The sequence below is a fragment of the Phymastichus coffea genome, unplaced genomic scaffold (assembly GCF_024137745.1).
Source record: "Phymastichus coffea isolate CEN01 unplaced genomic scaffold, Cenicafe_Pcof_1.1 PCOF00014, whole genome shotgun sequence".
Lineage (NCBI taxonomy): Eukaryota > Metazoa > Arthropoda > Insecta > Hymenoptera > Eulophidae > Phymastichus > Phymastichus coffea.
This window is the reverse complement of record NW_026706825.1, coordinates 6,923,540-6,944,398: the sequence shown is the minus strand read 5'-3', so window position 1 is coordinate 6,944,398 and position 20,859 is coordinate 6,923,540. Positions and strand designations below refer to the sequence as shown.

Genomic DNA, 20,859 nt, shown 5'->3' with positions numbered 1-20,859 from the left:
ATGATACTGTGTCGCTTTCCAGTGATTAGAATCTTTTAAGTTGAAACATTTACGTTGAAACTCTATGGGAATACCTGTGCTCATACTTTTCAAAAGCTTGTCAAGTTCGCTTTTTTGTTTTCTGCTGAGCTTATTTGGGCTACTCTTATCTGTATACTGTTCAAAAATATTTTTACTTATTCCTCTATCAAACAAGTGCATGGAATCTAAGAACACTTGTCTCACGGGATCGAATGCTACGAGTTTAATCAAAGGTGAAACTTCATTTCGTCTGTGATGTTCTTTTTACGTTTGATTTATGAAGGATTCCTTATTTCGCAGGGTACAATCCAATTGCGGATAAACTCGCTTTTTATTGATTGTGATGCCTTTTATTTGACACCTTTCACATGCAAAAAATCCAGTGTGACCTTTGCAAGATTTTAAAGCTGATCGAGCAGGGCAATCGCAGCTGAACCCTTTGATTGAGAAAGCATACAGTTTGTCTGCTACTGAAAATCCAGTTTCTTGTAATTTATTTGATTCTACTATGAAATCGGAAAAAAATTCATCAAAACAGTGTGGCTTCGAATCACCACAGTAGAGCGCAACTACGCCGGGTTTGCAAATATAATTTTCATGAAAGATTATTATCAATATTGGCCAGAATTGTTGATTTGAACTTTTGTAAATTGGTAGTCCATCAGTATTAACTATTATCTCAATAGTATTCTCTTCATATCCACCCGATTTCAGCATAAGTTTTAAGGTTTCTTCAATACCAAAATAAGTGTATATCCCGGAATTCAAATTACCTGTTTGCATTATTTTTGTCGGTAGCGAGAACTTTTTAGTTTTCAATAGCGTTTCGGCCGTTTTTGGAAACTCTTGATGACCATTTGCACGTAAAATTTTCAATAACTCTGTGACACTTTTATTTCTTAATATCCAGATATTATTGATAGCCCAATTTTGCAATTGCTCTTTAAACGTCAATTCAGGACTTTCAACATTCTTAGATAGCTGATTTTTAATAAATTGCGTATTTAATTATATCAGTAACGAAATTTCAAAGACATAAGTACCTCAGATTCTAGGTTATTTTCTGCACTGGCACTCAAAGATTCTACAGTGGAGTTTGAATAAATAGCATCAGAATATAAACTTTGCGAACTATTATCACTTGAATGTGACTTAGCGTTTGATCCTACATTTGAATTACTGAAATTCAAATAGTATTTGTGATAAAAAATCTTTCGTAGCAATAATCTCTAAATACAAACTATTTCAAATATAACTTGGAAATAATATGGCAAATTTATTCTTACGTGATGTTATATACGTTATAATCATTCTTCTCGGATATATTTGAATATACTTTTTCGACGTGTTCAACATTTTGATCCGGAACCGCACTTGCTTTGGCAATATCACTATAATAAGTTTTATAATATTGAAACATGTTGGTAATTTTCAAGTAAAAAAAAAAACTTATCGACGCCCGTCATTAACTCAATCATGAATTCAATTCAACTCAAACTCAAATGTCAATGCAATGAAAAAAAACGCTTTGAAGTGCAAGAGAATTTAAATTTGAATATCAGTGCATGAAAATCTGATTTATTGTGTAGTGCATGAAAAAAGCCATTTACAATGTATTTTGCAGATAACGATTTGCTATTCACATGAATACGAGGATGCGGATGTCTTACATGCACCGTGATGGCGCTCACCACGTGCTTTTATAAGATGCGTATACACGCGCGCCCATATACACAAGCACAACTTATACGACACGATAGTAAGAAAATCAGTCATCTATACGTATCCTATTCGACAACTTTCATCTGAATTAATTTGAAAAAGGCGCCCTTTTTATTATAATAATCTGAAAAAAAATGAATTCTTTGATATTTTAGTCTATATTTAAAATTAAGTCATGAATTCTGTACCTTTTACGAGCTAATTGATTCGTCTCCCAAATCGTCGAGAATGGTATCTGCCAAACTTTCAGTATCAGAATCTCCCACTATCATCGTAGCCGGGAGACTCTCAGCGTCATCGGAATACAATTTCATTCTAATTATAGATAGCAAGTTTTCATGGAGCATAGCATTGCGAACGATTTTTGTATGAAGTTCTTCTGTATATAACTGAACTGTAAGGCCGAAATACAGCATCACCCAAAATCGTTTGAGACGATTGGATAAGCTCTTCGATATCACTCAGAACATCATATGGCAGATCTAAAGCTAACTCAGTTCTCAGCTGTTGCAGCAATGTTTGTTGCAAGTCCAAAGTACCTTCTGCAATCATAAGTGTTATAACCTACAAGAAAATAAATTCAAATTTTTATTTTTAATTTAGTAATTGTATAATCGCTATAAAAACGTACCTTTATCTTTGAAACAGGCTTATCAACCAGCATTTCTTTGCAAATGCCACGACAATTCCTCAAAGAGTCGACGATTCGTGATGTAGAATCACTTATTTTACTTGATTTTCTAGTACCAAAGCAAACTCAAATCTAAATAAACAAACACGTATACGCTAACCTCGTAAAAAGGGCACGAAATTTTTTTCAATTGTAGATTCAAATGTGAGCAGTAACGAGAAAAAAATGCACTAAATGAATCGTTAAATAAAATCTCATGAAAGTACAAACCTTCACACGTTATTCCTAAAGTAATTACTATCGAGTTTCAAGCTTTTTTCGGCCAGTTCTTTACACAGTGACAATGTTAGATAGAAGTATATGAGATTGAAATTGTTATGTTTCGCAGGGAAGCGAGTTTGATTTTTATCGAATTCATGTTTGAGTTTGCGTTTAATGACCAGTCGGCGTCATTAATATTTATTATCATTTACGTATTTACATATAAGATTATTCACATATAAAGTGTAAGTAAATTAAAATTTACCTCAAGCATCGATCATTACGTTTTTGGGATAAGTCAAGCGCATCAAGTTTTTTTATAAAAATACTGCCATTGTCGCTACAGCCGCTGCTCGACGATGAACAGAGAATTTTCCTTTTCAAGGATCTTGATTTTTTTAAATATGAATAACTGTTCAGCATTGCGTGGTATAATGAAAGTTACTCGGAACACACGATACTTATCATATATTTTAGGTTAAAATGTTATTATTAATATTCTTTATAAACATGCGCATCATGATTAACGATCAGTATTGGGCCAGCGCCGGAAAACAAAAAATATTAAAATCGTTCAAAAATAGATTATTGGCCCAGTATTGGCTACCGATGCTCGGACCATTCTTATCAATTCAATGTTGGCTCAAAGCCGGTCCAGTGCTTGACACAACTAGGTTCGGTTGCCAGTGCTCCAACAGTATTGGGCCGTTTTTGCAGTCATGGCAATTCTTACACGGGAAGAGCACGAGCTAAAACCCCGTTATACTGGTATATATAATTTCTAATGTTTTCCGTGGTCTCTCTAGTTTCATGACGGATTGGGATAATAAAATGCATCTTGTTTCCTATTCTGATTGTAGTGGGAACGGCTAATTGCAATTTGTTCATTTGTGGTAGTTTATCATGTTTAAATAAACTGAGTGCACCTTCATCCAGGGGGGTACCAAAGGTGTCAGTGAAATACAAGTAATTGTCTCGCCTCATAAATAGTGCATCCCGACAATAGATAATGTTTTTTTATTGGGTAAAGTCACGGGTCCGGTAGGGGAGTTGGCTGAGTCTTCAAGCATCACGTCTTTTAAAGAGGCCATTTCCTGTTTTGGTTGTGAGTCCTGTTTATTTTAAGAGTCTTGATTATGCGTATTATATTGTGTGCCAATTTTATTGCCTTCGAAGCAGTACGTGTTTTCAGTAACTGTAGGATAATTAATATTAGTGTCAGTTTCCGTTACTGACGTGTCTACTTCCTGAGGAGGCAGATTCTTTTTCTGACGCGGCAGGAGGGACTTGATGGCTTCCAAGTATTTTGTACTTGGTTGTCGGCCCCTTGCGCATCGCGTGGTCATGGCGTGCGTATTTCCTGGTCTTTTTGTATTATCATCTAGTCGAGCTGTCAAGACCAGTGCTTGAACCGGATCTTGCCTAGTTGCTTGTAAATGCTTATTGAGCTGTTTGATTTCCTGTATACGATTTCGAGAGAGCGCATCTACATTGACATTCGACGCTCCTTTTTTATATCTGACTTCGAAATTAAAATTTTGTAACAATAGTCGCTGATGAGTTGCTTGTGAATTTAGGTCACTTATCGAATATAGATGTATCAAAGGTCTATGGTCAGTAATGATAATGAATTTTCGGCCGTACAGATAAGGTCTGAATTGCGAAATACTCCATACTATTGCTAATAGCTCGAGCCGGATAGCGGGGTAATTACTTTCAGCAGGTGTGAGGGTACGTGAACTACAGCGTGTTCTCGCTCTTGGTCGTCAAATTGGGAAAGCGACCCTGCGATTCCGATTTTGGATGCGTCAGTAGTAAGAAAAAATGTTCTGTCGAAATCCGGGTGCCTGAGCACCGGAGGTTCACATAATTTATCGCGTAGTGTCTCGAAAGCTTTTTGCTGCTCTTCCGCCCGAACGAACGACTGGCGTTTCTTTAATAGAATAGTAAGCGGTTTTGCGATCTTAGCAAAATTTTCTATAAATCGTCTATAGTATCCTGCCAGGCCGAGCCATTGTTTAACATTCTTTGGCGTGCGCGGGACCGGGAATTCTTTTATTGCGCGCAGTTTGTCGTTGCACGGGCGTAGTCCGTCTTTCGAGATTACATGTCCGAGGTATTCGATTTCCGGGGGTAGAATTTTGCATTTCTTCGGATGAAGGACCAGATTAGTTTCACGAAGGCGTTTCATTAACTCGATGATGCTCTCGCAGTGTTCGTCGAATGTTTTAGAATATACGCAAATATCATCCAAAAATGCTACTACATTTTTTAAATCTGATACTAGTACATTTATTAGTGACAGAAAAACTGGTGCGCTAGTTTTAAGTCCAAAGGGGGAGCGACAAAACTGATACAGGCCTGACTCGCATTGGGATGCCGTTTTATGCCTGTGTTCCTTTTTAATGCTTATCTGATGATATGATGAATACATATCGAATGATGAAAATAGTTGCGCACCGGCCATGCGTTCAAATAAGTCGACAGGTAGAGGGACTGGGAAATTATAATCTGGAATAATTTTATTTAGCGCGCGATAGTCAAATACGATGCGCGGCTGTTGCGGTTCGCCATCTTCCGTATCAGCGATGAGAATCCGATGTTTATCCCAGGAGTATGAAAAACTGAATTTTTCTAGATAGCCGTGATGCCTCTAGGTCTCTTTTATAACCATGGCCGTACTGCTGTCGGCTGTTGTTCCAGTCCATCGTTCCAACGTTTGAGTTGTTTTGAAAAAGAGGTTAATAGCAGACTATTGAACTTTGTTGTTTTTTAACATAGATTTTTATTTGTTGTACTTGATAAATACACAAGATGATAATTTTTAAGCAATCTGTAACGTTTTTTCTGTAAGTTATATGAAAGATTAGATTTTTCCTTGCGAGTTTTTATGTTCTTATTTGAAAGTGATCATCAACAAAATTTTGTGCAGACTTTTGAAATAAGTTTTGCAAAATAAATATTACAATATTCACACCACTTGATCAAGTGAAAAATAGGCATCTTTACGGTTTGATGCTGTGAGTTGTGAAATAGCTTTTACGTGTACAAGTTCTGTGTATTATTCATTTCAACGCTGGGACTTATTCAAAGGTGACAATGTTTATTTTGATTCTGATAATAATGCATTATGAATCCATGAATGTCATGAATTTCCTATAAGTTTTAGGCACATTATCTACCATAATGTACAGGAGTGTAAGATTAATATCAAATTAGTATCCATGCTACAAAATCATGTGTTAGACAGTAAGGAGCTTGCATTTATTGACATATGTTTTATCAACAAAAGATGCTATCGCTGTGGATTCAAGGTTTAAATTTCCTCTGGTCGAAGGCATGGAAAAATTCACAAAATCCTTTATGATTTGTAACACACCACTTTGCTTTCAACTATCATAAGTGAGAATTCATTCAATATTTATTCAGTTTTAGGTGAACATTTTTTCAGCATCAAAGATCAAGGAATTACGTTTCTTTATATTACTTCTGAAAGTGAGAAAGATATGCATGATGAACTTTTGTAGTCTAATCATCAAAAGTTAACACGCTGGAAGACAATCTGCATGACAGCACACTCAGAATCATGATGGTGTTTGCTATTCGTCAAAGCTATGTTTTCTTTCTTGTAAATCAACATTTGTTGAGTATCATTATCTATAATTTTCTTTAAATTTCTAGGAACAACATACAAAGCTACAACTAAATATATGTCCATGAAATGTGTCAACCCAAAGCTTTCAAAAAACTATGCTCGCTGATGACTGTAGGTGAATGGAAGATTGATCAGCCGTAACTGTTTATAGACATCAAAGCTGTTAAGGTGCTTGTCGTTGTTTAAATTCTGAATGACAGCACACCCAGAACCATGGTGTGTTTGCTTATCGTCCAAAATTTTTTTGCTCACATGTGTATGCCCTCCTAAAAATTAGAGGGCAAGTTCTAGGGTCAGAACTGGTATCAGAAATAGTATCAGAACTGATGTCAGATCTTACATGAGTTCTCACCTAAGTTCTGGTGGTCGGATTTCGACTCACGGAATTACCGTACATGATGAGCTCTTGGGTGAGAACTTACATCAGAACTTACGTTAGAACTTGCCGACTATTTAAATCAAAAATGTTAATCATTTGCTGGCTTGACTAATTTCTCAAATGTGTATATACGAATGCATTGACACTTTTTACGCTCAACACCCATACTAACTATATAAATTATTGGTCTTTAATGTCTCTTATATACTAACTAACTGAAATTCCAGCCGCTTGCGAGTTACCAAGAAGTATATGAAATCCATGAACTATTTTCCGAAACGCGTTTATGGTATAAATAGTTCATGGATTTCGTATACTTCTTGGTAACTCGCAAACGGCTGGAATTTCGCTTACTGATTAATTTTTGTTTCATTGTTTCAGTGGAGTACTTACTGCAGGCTACTGCATACTGAGTGAAGTATTCATGTAATGTTGAACTTTCAACTAAACAACAGAAAAGTTTTACGCAAAGTTCACTTAGTTCACCCATGGATCTTAAAGGACAGTTTTTATCATTTTTTAAAAATAATGTACCCCTACATTCATTCTGTTAATTTGTAATTATTATCATTTCAGTTGCTTAGATCTGCATGAAAGGATTCATCGACAGGAAAATCCAAGGATTTCACATTGTTATTCGTGTACTATTGTTTTGTAATTAAATAATTAATACCCAGATACAAATATACATACGATTCATTGCGAGTTTGTGCAAGTTTTTTTCATGTTTATTTTTTATTGGTTGGGTAAGCATACTCGCGAAGGTTTTCTTTAGAAAGACAAGAAAACCTGTCCTCTAACATCTGCATGCGTAGAAGAGAGAAAGATTTAAACAAAAGCTGTGCGATAATTATTTAGTCATTTTTTATTTCTATAGTGAATATAATTTTAGTGAAGTACATCCTCGATGAGATCTTCATCGTCTTCTCCTTCGTCAAACTCGCCTTCATTGTCACTATCAACATCCTCAAAAACATTGTCGACTGGATGTACGTTTGCTCCATTATCGAATAACCGTAAGGTAACGCGACGAATCATTTCTGGACTGGGGACAAATTTATGAACTTGATTGTGACATCCATGTAATTTGAGGTGTTCCTTCGTGTATAAAGTCGATTTTACAGAGGTCAGTGACAACAAGTTTCTGTACTTGTTTTTCAGGTATTTTTCAAAACTCCATATCCGTTCGGGCTGAGCGTTGCTGTGAGGTGTTGCTAAGACATTCAACGCAAATTCCGCTATTTCTCGAAATGGATTGACTCCATTCTCAATCAGATTTCCAACATAAAACGAAAAATAGTCGGTTCTCATAATTTCAAACGGATGCCTTGGATGAATATTTGCTAAGTATTGCGGCAAACGATCGTATTGTTCTTGAAGTGTTTGCTCGTTGACATTTAGAGGAACAGCCCGAGGAAACAAGATCATCAAGTCGTGAATGGCTTCCGGATATTCGTCACGGTACTCCATTGACCGGGCATTGTTTTTTGACAATGCTTCTACGCATTGGAACGGCTGCCATGGAATTACCAGTCGCTCCAGCCATTCAGTGGCGAGCCGAATAAGATAATTCCGGATAAGTCCCATCACTCTTTGATAGTCTTCAGCGGGCAACTGTTGAGCTGCAAGAAAGCAGCATGAAACATGATTACAAAATAAAATAAGTTAGTGTGAATTTTTTATATATTTCGAGAGCTAAACAGTTTAGGAAATGCACAAACACAGAATTTTTTGAGGCATATAGATAGGGACTATTTCCAAGGTTTTTCGATATCATTAGTAGAGCCCTAAACAATTGATTTTCCATCAAGAAAATTACATTAAAAATAAGCTGTATAATAAACATACCGATCTGTCGAGCATCATCTCCTATTTGCATGTCATCTTCAGCTCTGAACAATACTTCTAGTTCTGGATCTATCTCCATTAAATTTTCGATATTTTCGACGTGCATATAACATAGTAAGATATCTCGATAATCCTCGTTTATTCTAGCATAGACTTCTGGTAGTATGACCTCTTCGGTCTGCATAAATCCATTGAAATCTTCCATAACTTCAAGAATGAAGATAAAAAATTTTACAAGACACTGGATGGCGGGGGTTTCCAGAGTATTACGTAGCAATACTGCCTGTTGGTTCATTGGTTCTTGTGCCAATACGGCAACGATAGCTACCCTTTGTTCGTCAAGTCTTTCGAGTGCAGGTATCTTTGTAAGCCAACGAGAATTGACAAATCTTAATAATCTATGAATGTCCATATTCAGACGAATTTGTTGTTCCCTGAGTGCGTGCAGTCTTTTAGATGAACAAAACCAATTATAGACATCGACGAGCAGATCTTGAATAATAAACAATTCATCACAAGAATGTCTTTCGCACAAAGCGGCTTTATGACATGGGCAATTGATAGATAGGAAGCCTGGAAAATGAGCGATGAATCTTTGTGCAACTGAGTTTGCTACCCCAACCATAGTGTTACAGCCGTCACTTCCCAGTGCCATTAAATTTTCATGAGGAAGAGCTACTCTGTCTGCTTCATTGGCTACTAAAAGACGACCAAACATAGAATTTATCATGTTGTTGTATAGTGCTTCGGCAGTTTCAGCGCTATGTTCATCGTCGTTTCGATAAATTCGTATTATATCAAATACTAGCGTAAGTATTTTATAAGAATTATGATGAGGAACCCTCACTAGCAAGCAGCCGTGTTTATCATTGTCGACGCTTGTAGAATCGTCGTATAACGCTGTGAACCGATTATCTGTCAGTAATTGAACTAATTCTTGTTGATGAACAGTAGCTATCACGTTGTTTATGATTTTTGACATGTCCCATCGACTAAGATTCACTTCTTGTAGTGCACCTGGGTATCTATAAATCCGTTTAATCAATGCCAAGAGGGTTTTGATTTTTCTGTAGGCTATACCTTCTGTGGCAAAAAAAGTTGCCAGTAAAATCTTTATTGTTGCAACTTCATTTGCAAACTCTTCTCTTGTTAAATGATGATCATGGATATCATCAATTGGTATCTCATAATGAGGCATGTTTATTTCTCTATGCCTTCGTGATCTTTCATGACCTCTAACAGTTGTTATATTTGCACCAAAATTCATATGACAAACAATACATACTGCACGGGTTCTGTCCATGGCATGTGGCCTTAGCCACATCCATCTATCATTCTCGGTTTCCCATTTGTACTGGTAATACTGATTGTGCAGACCTGCAGGTCTCTCTGGTAAATCTCGAGCAGGCGCCTGATACCTTTGAGCTCCATGAACTCGATTTGGGTCGTGCAACGTGTGTTCCCTACGGTGAGCCGGAGGTTCAGGTTCTGGTACATCATCATCTTCAGGCTGATGCATCTATGCAAATAATATTCATGAAAACATGAAATTAATTAAATCTGAAATGCTATTTAATTTAGCATTGTTTATTTTCCCCAAACTTCATTATCCTTCCGTCGTATTACGTTAACATTTATGACTGATTCAAATGTTAATTTTGATCGAGTAAAGAGAGTAGTCTACGGAAACTCAAAAAAAACAAAAGTTGTTATTAAGAAAGATACTTTTTTCAATTCTATTTGATTTTATTTTAATTTTATGTTGATGTTAATTACAGGAAAGCAATAAACATTGTAAGTATGATGAAGATTGCAAAAAAAATTTGAATGGGCTTTGTTATACATTTATCGCTTTCCAATACTCAAAAATATATCCTAAATAAAATATCCTAAAAATTTCACGTTATCCTTTTCCATTAAGTTATCAGAAAAAAATAACTTTATTGAATTTCTAGCGTTATATTCACTTATATTTGTTCAAAGCACGTTCTCAGAAAAAAGTAAATTGAATTTTCAAGATTTCACTGAACAGATTTGATTAGATTTTTTAGTCAATCGCTTAGCGGTGAGAAAACTTACTTATTTATTACGAAGAAATATCTTGAGAATATTATTTCATCGTTGTTCATTTTTAATATTTTGCTTGACAGATCTAAATATTTTGTAGGATACTAAAAAAAAAGCACTAAAAAGCAATAAAAACCTTTTGCAGGTTATAATAAATTTAAGTAATTGTTTGCATTCATTTACAGTTTATAATAAACAAATACAAATTGAACTATAAGAATATTGGTCTTCAAGATATTCATCCGATTTTGTTGTAATACAAAAAGAGGAATGGAATGCATTAAATTTTTCTTACCTTTCACTTTGGCAACAAACGTTCTATAGTCGCAAAAAATGTTCAACCGGATGAATGAAATTAGGATAATCTATCAATCCTTGTCAACCTTTTTGACAATCAACTCAAAAACAAAGCCGTCTTGTGTTGCTGTCCAAAAATATCTTCATCAACGCGCATCTAGCGCAACATTACGACGGTGTATTCACCATTGAAATAACAAATGATTAAATAATTATCGCACAGCTTTTGTTTAAATCTTTCTCTCTTCTACGCATGTAGATGTTAGAGGACAGGTTTTCTTGTCTTTCTAAAGAAAATCCTTTAAATCCTTTAAAGAAATTTATTGAAAAATGTATGTACAACGCTGCAATTTGTCAAAAAGATACAGAAAAGTTTTAAGGGCTGTGTGTAGTGATACAAGGTTTATTCAATTCCTTAGCAGCGCCCGTTTCAACGTTAGTAATATAATATGGGAAACTGTCGTATCCGTGGCAGTTAGCTCCATATTCGCCAGCTTTATTTAGTGCAATTACAGCACCACTAAATTTAGGATAGTACTTTGCTATTCTCCTTATTGCCGTTTCAGTTGCCGCATTTGGTGATGCACCCAGTCTCATCAATTCCACCGATAAATAGCTGAAATCAATAAAACTTATTTTGAGCAATCTGTAATATTTTTTAATTATTTTTTACATTACAAAGCATCAAAAATAATTAAAATCTAATAATCTACGACTATGGATTATCAAGATCTTTTAGAATTATCTTATCACTCTGATTATGATCATTGTAGCGAATAATCGTTTTCTTAAATTATTATAGCTTTCTGTTTAAAAAAATCAATGTAAATTTGAATCGTTCTCGAAGAATTCTTATATATTGACATTTTATAAAGATATTTTCTATTTTAAAAACTAAGTTGTAATGAATTTGCATAGAAAATTAATTAATAAAAATAAATTTTAAGTACCTTGGCAAAAATCGCATAATAATATCGCCGTCACCAGTGGCAGCTGCAGCACCAACTTCACCATCGGCATAAGCACCAGGACCACTAACTGCTGAATCCCCAATTCTCCCTGGAATTTTAAACTTTTGTCCGTTAGTTGACACCCCAGCAGCAACGCGACCTTGGATATCAAGAGCTATAGCGCCAATAGTATCGTGATTATCTTCGTCAGTTGTTGGTGCATTAGCTTTTGGATCATCTAACTGTGCACCGAGGTGATATGGACCGCAGCTGCTAGAGGGATTTGGTTCAACGTTCTGTCGCAATAAAATTTCATGAATTTATTAAAGTGGAAATTAAAATATCTTATATATATATATATATATAAGATGTATATAGATTTTTTCTATGGGTCATCGCAAACTTAATTCAGCAATTTTTATGTAAAAATACCTCCCAAAAATTAGGTTAACATTTATTTTCATTTTTCCACTTTTGCCACATATCACGCGACTTGTCTGTTTGCAAGCTCTCTTTCTTGATGCCCATTTGAACAGCAAAGTCTGCCGCTAAACTTCCGCCAAGCAACGAGTGTCTTGTATTTTCCATAACTTTACGAGCAACTGAGATTGCATCTTTCACATTGCGGATTCCGCCTACAGCACCAATGTCCATCATCGTTTTGTAAAAAAGAATAAATTGTTCCAATTTTAAATTAAAAAAAAAATATTTATATCGTATAAGGTATAATTATACCCGTCCAGAATTAAAGCATCCAAGGTAGTTTCTCCATTTTCATCCGGATTGCCTTCGAAACCAACGGTCCCACGACATTGCATTTGTTCACATAATTTACAACTTTCTCCAACAGCATCCACAGCACTTCGTTTTTCCTAGGAAAGAGTTTCCCAAGCTAGAATGAAAATTTTTTGTTAAATTCAGAACTTAAGATAGCTAATAAACAATTACCTTTTTGCATATCTTTCTAACTTTCAGAAGTAATATAAAGAAGCGTAATTCCTTGATCTTTGATGCTGAAAAAATGTTCACCTAAAACTGAATAAATATTGAATGAATTCTCACTTATGATAGTTGAAAGTAAAGTGGTGTGTTGTTAAAAAACAACAAAGTTCAATAGTCTGCTATTAACCTCTTTTTCAAAACAATTCAAACGTTGGAACGATGGACTGGAACAACAGCCGACAGCAGTACGGCCATGGTTATAAAAGAGACCTAGAGGCATCACGGCTATCTAGAAAAATTCAGTTTTTCATACTCCTGGGATAAACATCGGATTCTCATCGCTGTTCCGTATTCTTCTTGGGCACGCAAAAGACTGGTGCGCAATATGCGCTAGTTGATTTTTCAATAATACCTCTTTCTGGTAATTCCTGCATTTGTTCATTTATAAATTTACTGATCTGCGAGGGGTGCCTAAACTGTCGTAGTCTGATTGGTACTTCGGAGCTAGTATAGATCTCGTGCTCGATAATACTCGTGGCTCCGAGCTTATCGCCCTTAACAAAAAATCTGTCGCTGTAATTTTCGACGATTTCTTCAATTTTTGTTCGTTGATCTTGTTTGATATGATCCAATTTAATCAACTGAAGTTACTGTTTGACTCTTTCGTGACGATTATTAGTTTCTGGGTTAACAAGCAGTACTGCGCAATGCGCTCTAGGTACTTTTCCCCTAACAATCGAGCGGTTAATTAATATTAATATTAATATTAATATTATTAATAATTAATAATTAATATTATTAATATTAATTAATATTAACATTATTAATTAATTAATAATGCATTTAATGCATTACTAACTATATTTGGCTTTTGTAAGTTACTTTGTGATTTAATAATTGGATCGAGGTACCTATTTAGTATTTCGAGCAAGTATAAGCGATCGCTATTAATTTCAGATTCTTTATTATTTAAACAACTGATAATACTGCTAGTTAGTTCTCGTATTGACGGGTAATCTGATTCTGATTTTTCTGATTTTTTAATCATTTTTGATGCTTTGTTTAAAGCGTAGAGTAAATCGAATTCGTTTTTCAGAGTTTGCATGCGCATGCCAGAAGTTACAGATACAGAGTTAATTTTTTCTGAGTTCTCGGAAAGGTAGTTAACAGACAGGTTGTACAGTTTGTCGGAATTTGATTTTTTTTGTGCTTCTCGGATTTTGTTTTCAGACAGCTGAGGTATATACTCTTTAGGAGTATGTCACCTTGTTTTATGGCCTCGTGACCATTTTTTTTACATGGGTTTTGTATACAGGTGCGTTCGTCCTCTGAGTTTCGACTGCTAGGTCTAGTAGTTTTCCAGTAGGGTCGTCGACCGAATGCAAGGAGTTATTGCCAGGCTGTGCCTGCCCTTCGTTTGCGAGAGGTATTTTGCTGGGTGCCTGGTTAATTTTTTTTGTTACGGGAATAGTTCCAATGTAACAGGATTTACTTTCGGTGATAATTGGGAAAAACAAGTCATTAATTTTTAAGAGATTCTTGGCGTAATCAATATGCGCTCTGTATTTTTTTAATGACTCGCTTCCTATTACACCGTCTTCTAATATAGGAAAATTTTCCGGTACTAGGTGAAAATCTAGTACAAAGTTATAAAAGGTTAATGAAACTTTTCCTAATGTCGAGATAATTTCTTGCGAAATCCCCCGAAGTTCGTATCTGTCTAAGATATTTATGTGGACATTGTCTGGTTTGCTTGAAATTTTAAGTAGTGAGACTGCTGCCCCGGTGTCTACGATGAAGCTAAATTTTTGTTTAATTGTATTTATTTCAAGTTGAATTGTGGGTGACTGACTCCGCGTTTTAAAGCGAGATCTCTTTGAACGGCAGACCTCGCAAGTGCCATCTGCTCCGCCTCAACGGGGTGACGCGGTAAACACCCAGAAGGGTGGCCAAAAGGCGGCTCTGGCTAAGCTTGCCAAGCAATAAAGGCCGTGGATGGCGACCACGATAAAAAGCTAAACTCGAACGCGATGAGCCCCGTTTTGACCCAACGACAGAGTTTTGAAAGATCTGACTTTGGGACGGAACAGGGTAAAAACAACCTTTCGAATAACGGATACCCACCAGCGTGAGCGGGTCGGACCGAAACGCAATGGGGAGACATGCCCCGGCACGTCGAAGCGATGGACCTGTGAGTCGTGGGAGAAATCCCTTAATACAGGAACGCAGGGTGGGATGTATTTTGAACGCGAGCCCAGGAGGGAGGCTTAGCTGGTTGATCGTCTAAGGAATCTTCCTCTGGCTGTCCTGGCTGAGTCTCTCCTCTGACATCCCAATTTGGGTTGGCCTCTGCGGGGTAGTGGTACCAGGTCAAGCAAATCTCGAAAGATTTGTATGCTGCGTGCTTCCAACGCAGTAGACGTTGGGGCAACTAGAGTCCCGTCGCGCCCAAACCGAGGGTCAAGCCTTTAGTTCCGCTCTCCTTGAGCGTCGAACCGTGAAAAGATCGGTACTCCTTCCGAGGAGGTCGCCGCCTTAGATTAAAAAGGTTCCGACTCCAACTTGACTTCCGGATCTCCAATAATGTTTGAAAGCGAAGGAGTGAAAGACAGTGGGCTATGCCAACCTAATGGCGCCCAGAGAGAAAGGGTGGTAATGTTTGAATACGCCACACCATCCTCAAAGCGGAAAAAGTGTTGAACGCCAACGCATAGACTAGCTGTGGGTGACTGACTGTTAAAATGTAAAAGGATGATTTTTTGTGCGTACGACGTTTGAGGCGCTGTATTTACAGGGGCTCCCGGGCAGCGCCGAGTGTCTGGGAACCCTTGTCTTTTTCCGCCTGTTGTAATTTTTGATTTCTGAGTTTTCGTTTTTCGCAATCACTCTTCCAGTGTCCAGTTTCTTTACAGTAATTGCAAATCGAGGAATTAATTTGTTGTAATTTTTCTTGCGAATTTAAATTGACTGGGGCGCTTGTTTTTACTTAATTTTGGGCGGCCTAAAGTGGCTGATGGCTGGAGCGGGGATTAGTGTTATTGTTAGCTGCCGCGCGAGGCTCCGCCCACGGCTGCTGTTTGGGTTGCTGCCGTTGCTGATGCGTAGTTGGTCGAGTTTGATTTTGATTCTGCGGTATCCGATACCAACAGTCTTTAGCTGTGTGTTTTGGTCTATTGCAAATTTGGCAGGTGTTAGTATCTTCCGTTTTCATTAATCGAACCGGCTCTATTTTAGGTTGGATTAGCGCTTTTACTGTTTCGGTTATTTCCTCAGGTTCCTGTACGTCGAATTCTCGTTCAATTTCTATTGCTTTAGTTGTAGCTAATTGTCAATTTTCGGCTTCCCCCATACGTGCTTTGATGACCCAGTATAAACCGCGGATGAAGAATTTTACTTTGTCTTTTTCAAGTTGGCTTTTAAATCCAGCATAGTTTCGATTTTCCCTTACTGCTGCTTCAAAAAGTTCGTCAGCCACTGTTTTCACTCTATTAGAACATGTGACTACATTCTCACCACGTTTTTGTTTTAACTTTGCTAATTCGCCTGTTAATTGATTGCAAGTTTTTGCTGATCCGAACAGTAGGTCTAAAAATTTAATCATTTGTTCTACATTATCAAACGGTTTTCCTTGCACGCTTTTAAGTGCTTCACCGCTTAGTTGAATTTTAATTAACTTGGTGAGATCATTTTCATTGATTGTCGGGACTATGCTGCGTGCCTCTCGACAACCGTCGATAAATAAGTGTAAGGGTATGTTAAATCCGTCGAACTTAGGTACGAAGTTAACAGCGTCTTTCCAGCTAAAATTTTTTATTGGCGATACTATGTTTTGAGTGGAATTCATTAGTCCCGTTCTGAAAGTCCCCGGCGTATAATACATAGTAAATGGGCTGCTTGCAAAATTAGTTTTGTTTGTAGGGGTAAAATGTCGAGTTGGAGTGAAATCAACTTTTTCCGATTTATTATGAGTCATTTCTGGTGATTTGGAAGCGGACGGTGTGTTAGTCATAGATACGTTTGTAGTGGGCGTGTTGTACATGTCTGAATTTTCAATTGCTGTCTCGTAACCCGTTTGATTTTCGATGAGCTCGAGTAATGGAATTTCAGTTTTATCTAATTTTAATTTTTCAAAATTTATATCCGTAATAGCGTTAAGGAGGAATGCTGGATTTAAATTTTTACTAGTCATTTCAATGAGGATGTCAAATATTAAGTCATCATTACATAGAAAGTCCAATGGGTTTGTATCAATGTAGTCTTGTAAATTATATTTTAATCTTTGTAATTCTTCGACTCGGGTAATTTGCTTTGTTTCGGTGGGTGGAAATCTTTGATGCAGATATGTGAGACATTCTGTAAGCGTAGGTTCCCTGTTCGTTGTAAAGTTTGGTTCTATTTCGATAATTTTTTTTGTTAGTATTTTGAGTGTGATTAGTTTTCGTTCGTAAGGTGTTTCGACCATTGTAATTTTTGTGATAAGATCCTAATTACCAAGAAATGAGGGGCCCCTAATTGTTATGTCTAGGCGAGGAGATGTTACTGCTAGACGTAATAATGTATTCAAATACTGTCGCGTTGGTAAAGGTTGGATCTTAGTCAGGAGTTAAGCAGAGGTTGGTTAAAGGGATAGCGCCTTTATTATACGTAGCGCGTTTTAAGTAGATAACTTAGTTTCTTACCTTATTAGGATTGGATTTCAGAAGAGGTTTTTACGAATAGTCTCAGGTGTTTGCGCTTAATTTAAGATTTATTGTTTAAAGACAATTATTATAATATTTAGCAGAGTATAATCCCGGTTCTGAATAGCCGGATAGTTAGACTTAAAAAATAACTATATTAGTACTTTGCAAAACGTATACTGCGTGATTTGAACTGTCAAACTGCTGAATTGTCAACTGTGTACTGCGTACTGTGTTGTGCGGATTCCAATCCAGCCTTTTTATACCGTAGGCTGATATGCCCCTTCCTGTGTTTTTGCCAATTTAATATGCGATGAGTAATATTCACGGAAATATTATGGAGACGTGCTTAGACTAATCTATCCCGCTAGATAGATTTACAAATGTTCCCGGAAGGGTTGATACAATAGGAAATTAAATTACCGATACCCGGTTTGTTACCATAATCCGTTATTTACTTATCATAATTCGTCACGTTCTTATTCTTTCGTATCGACGTGACAATTCTAAGTAAAATCCTTCTGAAAACCTAAAAAAAGAATATTATATGATTTCTATAGTAATAATTACAAATATTCATTAACACTTATTAAAACTATAAGTTTCAAATTAAAGTTTAAAATAATAAAGGATACATAAAATTGAATTGTGATTTTAACAAATGTTAATTAAAACCATTTTAATAAAGTGGGTATTATAGTATAGATAGGACTTTAAATTAATTATATCTGCAAAATATGTAGATCCAATATTGTTTTCTTCAATCCATGTACCAAATTATTTTCGCAGTGCAACTTTGATACACGCGTATCAATGCAGGAATATATTTACCGCAATTTGTAAGTGCTGCAATCGGTAAAAAATGTTGATAGTATTATAATTAATTATTGTTGTTATACGTTTCAATTTTATAATTAAATTATATATGTTAAAATTAATAGTACATAATAGCATATAAAAAAGATACTAATATGAAAATACTGCAGTAAATAAATATTTATCGAAAATTCACAATGACGTATATAACATTGAACAGAATCTTTTTATGAAGAAATTGAGAATTTTGAGTAATTATTCTTAGAGTTATAATTCTAGTTTTATAAAATGTAGTTATTTATACTATAATTAAATTCCGAACATAAAAATTTATTATTACACTATATAGCAATATTATGAAAATTAAAACTATCTCATTGATTTATCCTTCAAATCACTCAATGTTATATATATATATATATATATATATAAATTAAAAAATTGATAGAATAAAACATGCTAACTGTTAAAAATGTTTGTCGTACATATATATGCTTATTGACATGTGTTTAGTAGTTAGGTTAAATATTTTATCACATATTAAATTTTAGTTGAATAAGGATCAATATGATTAAAAATTAATCAATTGAAATCAATAAGTATTAAAATAGCAGTATGCAAACTACTGAAAAATGGTAGTATGGATGCTAAATGGCATGTGTTTAGCGATTTATAGATTATATAATTTTATTATTCAATACGAATTCTACTTGGAAAAAGGAGCAAGATTTGAAAATAATCTAATGGAAAACAATGAAATTATACAATACTTACTGTTGCAAATACCAGTTTCTTTTCTCTTTTTACAAATTCAATGATGCTTGCCGATATATTATAGATCGATGCACTCAACAGCTGAATGGGATGATGGACTAATAACTCACTGATATAAAATAACTTGAGTCACAAAAGCAACTATCAGCTACACTAATTTCAATAAATAATAACGGTTTAATAATTAGTAGATTATAAAAACAGTAATTTTGATCTTAAAGAAAATGCTATGAACATTAATTTGTTATTTTATACTGTCAAAAAACAATCATTTAATAAAAATTTGCATTACCGTCAAATCAAAAGCTAATAAGATACAGCACTGATCTTTCTGTGTTAACGCCAACTGAATGTAACTATTAATCTAGGTAAATCATTTTAGGATAGTGGATGCAATTTTTTGAACGGTGCAACGCTTGGAAGATATTTCTCAACTTATCAGTTAAAAAAAGAGAGAGAATAAAACATACTTTTGAAATATGTGCTAATCAATTTATGTTCATACTTTCAAAGTAAGCGAAGGTATATAAAATATTTATGGAATCATTTTCATAAATACATACAATGTGTTATCATTTAAATGAATACAAAGTAATGACTTTTTACTAGACTAACTAAATCGAACACAAAATTTATAAGTTTTTTTATTCATATGACAATTTTTTAGAGTACTACATCACTGCATCATTTTGTTGTTGAATAAAGCTTATAATTAAAGTGTTATAGTGTATATAGCTAAGATCACATTTGTCATAAAAAATATCTTGCTTTATGTAAATAACGTGTGACGTCGGGTTCACTCTCAGGTACGTCTAAGGAAGACGTGTTTCTCAGGTTGCTCTGATTTGGCTTGCGCACAGCGTATAAGCCGGGACGAGCAATATTGTTACGAGGGAAAAACTCCTGTCAGGACTGTGATAACAAAGTGTTATCACGAACACACCAGACACTCGCTTAATGTGTTCTTAAAAGGGTAGAGAAGTTCACCAGACACTTGCTTAATGAACTTCTGACTATTGGTAAAGGACAGAAGAGAAAGTGAGAGACAGCAACCAAAAATTTTAACTTACTTTTTCTTTATTTTTTCTTGTTTCTTTATTCACGCTTGAGTACCGCACACACATACACACACACTGTAGGATTCGTCCGGTAGTCCCTTGACGATCCGTTTTCGGGTGTTTTGCTTCTTGGGTTATTGGCTTGCTGACTTCTAGGCTTCTTGACTTGCTGGGTTGATGGCTTCTAGGCTTCTTGGCTTCTATCACTGTTGTCCTCGGATAACTGGGGTGGAACTCAACTAATTTTCACGGGGGCCTCCTTTTATGCCCTTTCGCACCAGGATCTCACTTCTAAATTTTGATCTTTTTAGGCAGGAGGAACTTAAAATTTTCCTTGCTTAATTGGCTGGAAAATTTAGGGAGTGTCCCAAGCGTGGGTGAAATTCGGGCCCTAATTGGTCGGGGGCGGAGTGTGCAGGAGTGGCCTCATTTAAGCGCTTTGGGCCTTCTTCACATAGATGGCCCTCTATGTACTATTTTGACCTTTAATTATTTAACTAATTCTATTTAAAATCAATTGTGTGTGTGGTACTCTAATTTTACAAAAATATCTCTTAATCTATAATAAAACTAAAGTACAGAACAAAAGTCAAGAACTATATTCATCTGAAAACAACCAAGATATTAATAGTTTTAACTATTAATTAACTATTAAAAGCCTTAAGAAATGCTGAAAAATCAGAGTTAATTATAATAAATATAGTCATTAACTTTTGTTCAAGCCACTCTTAAATTTTCTAAAACAAAGTTTAGCGCATT

The 20,859-nt window shown here is 35.5% G+C and overlaps 1 pseudogene; it reads right to left on the bottom strand.

Annotated features, from left to right (window-relative positions):
* Positions 1–7,557: 7,557 nt before the first annotated feature.
* Positions 7,558–12,789, bottom strand: LOC131674827 (N(4)-(Beta-N-acetylglucosaminyl)-L-asparaginase-like; annotated as a pseudogene).
* Positions 12,790–20,859: the final 8,070 nt, after the last annotated feature.